This window comes from Argentina silus (genome assembly GCF_951799395.1).
Source record: "Argentina silus genome assembly, chromosome: 6".
Classification (NCBI taxonomy): Eukaryota; Metazoa; Chordata; class Actinopteri; order Argentiniformes; family Argentinidae; genus Argentina; species Argentina silus.
Genome location: NC_139660.1, coordinates 11,729,040 through 11,736,055, shown reverse-complemented (window position 1 = coordinate 11,736,055; position 7,016 = coordinate 11,729,040). Strand labels below are relative to the sequence as shown.

The window sequence follows — 7,016 nt, the reverse complement described above, 5'->3', positions numbered from 1 at the left end:
GGTCATATTTAGGAGTCAGAATTCTCCACCTGAATGATCATGCAATAAGAGGGTAATAGAGATCGAAGTTCAAGCATCATCCTTTACTTCCCATCACTTCCAAGTTTGACCCTTGGAACAGAAGTTAATTGGAACAACACTGAGTCAGAGAGTGTGGGAGGTAAGGTCAAAATCATGGGCCATCATTGAAGGTGCAATCTCTCAGATTTTCTACTTCAAGGTGTCTAGTTGACAATTGCACACAGAAGTATAATGCACAGAATAAATCATAAATCATCACTTGATAGCCTTTTTGATCATGCAGCTACTGTACTGTCTGCTGCGCTGCCATGGACACAGTGGCTCTGTTGTGCAAAATGCCTATAAAAATGACTAACAAGTGAAATATCTTGCTTGTTTGTATTTTAAGTCATCTCACTACACGTGGCAAAGTCATATCACTCAGTGTCCGTTTAAGGTTGTTCAAAAACAAAGCCCAAAATGATATTCAGATGGTGTAATTTCCCTGATGACTCTTCATCTCAAATAATGACTTTCATAGCACCAATTTATTGTTAGTGATGTGAAAGAAAAATTCTTCATGACAAGGAAATCAAGTAGTAAGAATGACTATAATGTTGTAGTTTTGTATCCCTGATGGTATCTTGAGACCCATATTTTCCTTTGCTGAATCGCTTTTTCGTCTACTACAAAATGATTGTGATTAGTCACAACTGAAGTCTGCCTTCAGGGAAACCAAACACACAGCAACCACCCATAACCTTGATGCCAATGATGTCTCAGCAGACTGATTTGTACTGTGTGTTTGGCGAACCCTTGCTCACTGAGGGAAAGAAAAAAGGGTTGTTTGTGTGTGTGTGTGTGTGTGTGTGTGTGTGTGTGCGTACGTGTGTGTTTTGTGAGTGCGAGCGTGGTTGCCTGCATGTGTGTGACCGTGTGTGTGCGTACACGTGTTCAGTGATGATGTGTAAAGGAGAATACACTCATCTTAGCGGCAGGCTACTGAATGACTCATGAGCCCTTTTGCAGAGAGCTACCAGAGTGACAAAGTGTGGAGGGGGAGAGAGACTGGAGGAGGAGTGTACTAGGCCACACACTATCACACAGCCTTACTGTAACAAACACTGCCAGGCAGTCAGAATGGATGATGGCATCCCTAGTGTAAAGGTCTAGAAAACCCACATGTGCCATCGTGCGAGGACAGCATGTCACTGGATGATTCTCTGTCTCAGTCTGTCTTTCTCTTTCTTTACTCTTTTGGCATGCTCTCTTGCTCTTTTTTCCTTGAGTGAATTCCCAACTCTCCATCCATTTCTGCCATTTCCCATGTATGCATGTTTTAATGTGTATTAAACATGTTGCCTCCTGTTAAAACAAAATGGAACATGATGCTGGTTCTTTTTGGACATTTTGGGCAGTTGCTTCTATGCTTTGCCAAAGTCAATGTTTTCTTGAGTGGAGTGTTTTCATACACTTGCTGTAGTACATGGTTGGTTTCTGTCCTTAAATGAGTTTTTCTGCAGTGTGTATTGAATCAATATTTCAAATAAATCTAGAGAGTAAATGTTGAACCCCCCCCCTTGTCTCTCTCTCTCTCTCTCTCTCTCTGTCTGTCTGCCAGTAGAGATACTTCAACCCAGGGCATGCTAACACAAAACAATGCAGTACATAGTGCATGTGGCAGGAAGCCAAGACCACATTACCAATCCCAGTAACCTAGTGCCCCATTGACAGTAGTGTGTTTGGCAATAGAGGCAATTTTTTTGTCTTTTTTGTTCTATCAGTCTCTCTCTTCCCGCCAGTTCAGATCTGCAAAACTGATCCAGTAAACAGTCACAGTAAACACCCTCTATTATTTTCCCTTTCTCTCTCTCCCTCCTCCCTTACCAACCAATGATCTATATAAAGTATACCAACTGAGTGCATCAGCCCTTATTACTAATCTGTGTCAATGCAGTTTTCTCAGATCATCACAACTCTTTACCACAGCCTCCTGTTAAGCCTGAAGACACATACAGATCTCCCCTGTGTCTTTCTAAATGGCCACTGAAGTCACCCATGCCTACGATACAATGACATCATTGACTCACAGCTAGTGGCTATAATGCAGGGGCATTGGTGAATCAGGGCAGAAATGTGGCAAAGATGGGAATTTTCGCACAGTCATTGACGTCTTTTCAGAGGTGAGTGCACAGTGATTCAATGTGGAGAAAGCTGTAAAGGTCCAAGCTGACCAAGAGGGAGCTATAGTATTACTGGGTTACAGCACTGTTCTGTACTTTCTGCCTATCTGGTTTCAGATGAAGCCTCCCTGGGTTTGACTCATAGTCATAAATGCTAGTCATAATGTACCAGTAGTATAGAGTATTTATCATGAATCTAATTAAGAATTAATCTATTGCAACCTTTCTGAAAATACTAAGATGAGACATCAACTTCTTCATGAAATATACATTTGCACCTCTTTTTTTTCTCCTGACCATAATAAAAGATGTATAAGTTTAAAATGTGAACATCACTTCTATGTTCTCTGAGGAAGTTATTGCTGTTGTGATAAAAAGCAATTACCACCTCCTCCCCCCAAGGAAATAAAGCACTGGCACATATAGTTTGGTGAGTAGAGAGGGAGAGGGAGAGGGGAGAGATGGAGCATGGGAGAGGAGGAGGGGGTCAGGTGCTATAATGGCCAGAGGCTGACGTTGATGACATCAGCGAGGGCTCTTGGGCTGGGCTGCTGACATTATCACTGCTAACTCTGGGGAGGGGGTGGGCTGCTATGTGTGTGTGTGTGTGTGTGAGAGAGAGAGAGAGAGAGAGAGAGAGAGGAAGTCTGGAGTGAGGATGCCAAGTAACTCCAGGCCAGGCATGATCCTATAGTTAGATCACTGCTGACCTCCATGCTCTTCTGTGCCAATGAGACCAAACTGATCTGTGATTGGTGTGCGTAAGAGCATCTGCCCTCTCCACCCCAGGGCTGTACGAAGGCGGTCCATTGGCTAACGACAAAGTGCAGGGGGAGGAGGAGGAGGAGGAGGAGGAGGAGGAGGAGGAAGAAATGATGGGCATATGGCGTAGTCGGCAGCTGGGAAAGGAACTGCAGGTTGAAGAAACAAATGAGTACTTTGACACATTGGCCTAATACCAAGCTCCTACTATACCTTCTAGGTCAGGGGTGGGCAATCATGGACAATCTGCAAGAGCCAGTGTGAGTGCAGGCTTTGTTCCAGCCAAGCATTAACACACCACACATAGCAGGTGCCTTGGGCTTTCTGTATTGAAAGCTCTTCATAGCAATAAACAATGTAACTCAGCTCAAAGATATAGTAGCTGGGCTAGCTACTGTATTACCTTTTTATCTGCTTGTCCAACAGTTTGAAAGCATCATGAAAAGCACTGATATGAATGAGGAGAAGGGGCCTGGATAGTTTTCCAGCTTTTGAACCCCCCCCCCCCCAACCACCTCTCTGTTGTCTGTCAGTATGTATTGTCACTTAAAATCATATAGTACTGTGTACAATAATGCATAATTATTTACTACTATGCATAAATTATACTTGGCGTTTGATACAATGTCTTGTACTTTTGCAGTACTTTTTTTCAAACATAATTTCATTGGCATGCATGAACATTGAATGCCATGTTTTGCTGGTCTAGTTTTGCTGTACTTTCTACACAGACCTTTTCGCTGCCTTCACGTATAAAACTGTGCATGCGAGTATAGTTTGCAATTGTATTACACTAGTTCAGTATTTTCATACATCTATCGTTGTTATATCTCCTTCTATATGTATGCGTGCCAAGTATACATGCCACCGGGTGCAGTCGGGACCCAGATAAGTGAGGCACAGGAAGTATGTGCCGAGGCTGTGTTTACCTGTAAACTGCCTGACCTGGTGGAAGGTGACACAGGTTGAGCTGGAGAGCCAGGGACACAGAGGACAGCATGAATGATAGTCGATGAACTGAGAGAATCAGAGTGAGTGACTTTCGGTTTACCTCTTATCCCCTCAGTCAGCTATTGGGGAGATGGTAAAATTGAGCTATACCTGTTTAGACTAAGTGATGTATTAATCAGTTTTTTGTCTTCAAACAATGTGCTTGTGGCACTAGCACTAGCTATCATGCTGAGTGTCGGTCATTTTGTGGTCTCCAGGCATGAACCTACAATGTTGCATTTCCTTATGAGCTTCGTCACTCTTCTCTGCATAACAGCTGTGTAGAGCAAGGGTTGCAATTTCATTGCATTATATGACCCTAACAGTAGAATTCAATTGCAGGACTCTCTTGTCCAGTGGCTCATACAGTATGTAAGAATGATGGGTCTAGGTCTCTTGCCCTGTTTGAGCTTCCTCATTGCTGTGACATGCTGAGTGGCCTGACAGTAGTGGCAGATGGCAGAGAACACGAGCAGTATAGCATGCTGATATCAACACTGAGAGAATGTGTGTGTGTGTGTGTGTATGTGTGTGTGGGTGTCATTCTCACACTCAGGCCCCCCTTGTGCGTAGAGGTGAGCCAGCAGTACGTTGGGTAACAAGCAGCGGGGGTGTGAGTGTAAAGCGGTGTAGTATTGTACTGAGAATGACGTGCCACCCTACAGAGGGGGATTGCCTTGCGCGTGGGTGGATAACAGAGAGAGGGAGAGAAGGAGAGAGAAAGAGAGTGCGGTTGATTTAATACACAGAAGAGAACGATTTTACAGTAGTGTGAGGGAGAACTAAATTGTGTGTGTGTGTGTGTGTTTGTGTGTGTGTGTGTGTGTGTGTGTGTGTGTGTGTGTGTGTGTAGATGTCTGTTACTGTAGAGTAAGGTTTTGTGTGGGTGTGGTGAGGGGGGGGTGCTGAGTGTGAGTGTGTGTGGTTGACTTGCTACCGTACATCATCGAGGAAGATTCTACCGTGGTCGTCGTGACGTTGTGAGTGGGCTTTGCCTGCCGGCTCAGTGCTTTACATGACCTCAAATGTGATATCCGTAGAGGAAAGGGATTCCATGAGGTTGAGGTTAACTGTTGTGACTCTGTTGCAGTCAGTATTTACAGTGAGAGAGAAAAGGTCAACATCTTTTGAAGGCCAAAGGCCAACAATGTTTTTTTTTTGTCTGGTTTACCTACAATGATGCTAGTAAAGCAACCCCCCAAAACACACCCACACCTACACCCACACCTACACCCACACCCACATACACGCGCACACACACTCACACACACACACACACACACACACACACACACGCGCGCGCGCACACACACACGCGCACACACACACACACACACACACACACACACACACATACACACACACACACACACACACACACAATGGGAAACCAGGTTTTCAAAATCAGATAACCGATTCAAAGACTGTGCTGCCTGTCTGAACTGTCCTAAAGCCCTACAGAGAAGAATGTAGATACTGTACTGTCAGAGTCCCATAGTTCCTGGGCAATCAAGCTATGTACTGTATGCACTATCTTGTCATGTACTGTATGTCTCAAGGTTTGCTCCCTGGAGACAGGGCTGGAGCATGGGCAGGCAGAGTGGCTCTCTGCCCAGCCGCGATGCGTTGTCTCTGAGCTCTGAGACGTCAGCCACTGCCTTGACCGTCAGCGGCTCCATGTCATTTCACTACGCATGCCTCTGCCTATCCCAGCCACACTGTCCTGTTCTCTGTACCAGCCAAGGACAGACAACACTCGGATAACATGGACAACAACACACACACACACACACACACACACACACACACACACACACACACACACACACATACACTGTATGCTCTTGCATATACAACTTACTGAATGTCACATGATGTCAAATACAGTGCCCTCCACAATCGGCACAGTGAAGCAATTTTTCTTCTTTTAGCTCTATACTCTAAATCAAACCATTACTATGAGGTTAGCTTTGATTTGAGGGTATTTGTGCACATGTTGGTTTCACTATTTAGAAATGATGAACAATTTCTATGCATAGTCCACCTATTTCATGACACCAAAAGTATTGCAACAGATAAATATTATGTTCAAATTAAGCACTCATGGTTATTATCTTGTCTTCAAATTTCAATTGTTCTTATTGGCCATCTAAAATATAATGTTCAAATGTGGTCCCTTTATTTGGTGTGTGTGTGTGTGTGTGTGTGTGTGTGTGTGTGTGTGTGTGTGTGGTGTGTGTGTGTGTGTGTGTGTGTGTGTGTGTGTGTGTGTGTGTGTGTGTGTGTGTGTGTGTGTCTGTCTGTGGGGGCATCAGAATACTCGAAATCACGTGGTTCCTCGGAGGACTCCACATTTCCTGGTCTAGTTCCTCCGCTGTCCTTATATGGTCGTGTACTTCAACTGACAGTGCTGCGGAGCACAGTGAATGTGATTCATCACTCTGTTCTTTCTCTCTCAGCCTTGCACTCGCTTGCCTGCTCTCTCTCTCTCTCTCTCTCTCTCTCACTGTCCTCGATGGGTAGTGTATGTTAATTCTTAATTCTGAATGCACTGCAATGAATTCTCTCATTGTTTGTAATTGATAATAATATGATTTATTTGAGCAAATATACATAGCAGGTCAGAAAAACATGGCTGGTCATACTGTATATTCAGAGTATACAGTGTATGTGCATACTGAAATCTGTGCACTGCATTGTGGTTCAAATTGAGAAAGCAAGCCAATGTTTTCCTTTTCCACTAGTTTGAGCTGGTCTGTGTTGCGTCAGTGGGATGCTGCTTTGTGTTAGTTACTGTACTGTATGTATGCTCAGATCCTTCTCCTCTCTCACTCCTTCCCTGGGCTTTCCTAGAATGTATCCTGACCTCCCCTCAGTCTCCCGCTAGTCAAACCAGTCGCTCTGCAGCTGTTAGCACTTGGCAGACCACATGCTAGGCACTCTCAGTACACACGCCCCAGCTAACAGATTTTGGTTCCCAGTGTATTCCTTGTACGTTTAGGGTTAGATTAACCTTGTAACATTCATTTGTCAAGTTTATGTGTGTTCTGAGAACGTTCTTTCAAGGAATAGTTCCTTGTG

The 7,016-nt window shown here is 44.2% G+C and overlaps 1 long non-coding RNA gene across 1 annotated transcript in view; it reads left to right on the top strand.

Annotated features, from left to right (window-relative positions):
- The first annotated feature begins 3,904 nt into the window (after positions 1 to 3,904).
- Positions 3,905 to 7,016, top strand: part of LOC310806451 — a 10,029-nt gene continuing 6,917 nt past the window's right edge. Inside the window, exon 1 of the long non-coding RNA XR_014554285.1 lies at positions 3,905 to 3,976. This is a non-coding gene — a long non-coding RNA (uncharacterized lncRNA). The remainder of the gene's footprint in view (positions 3,977 to 7,016) is intronic.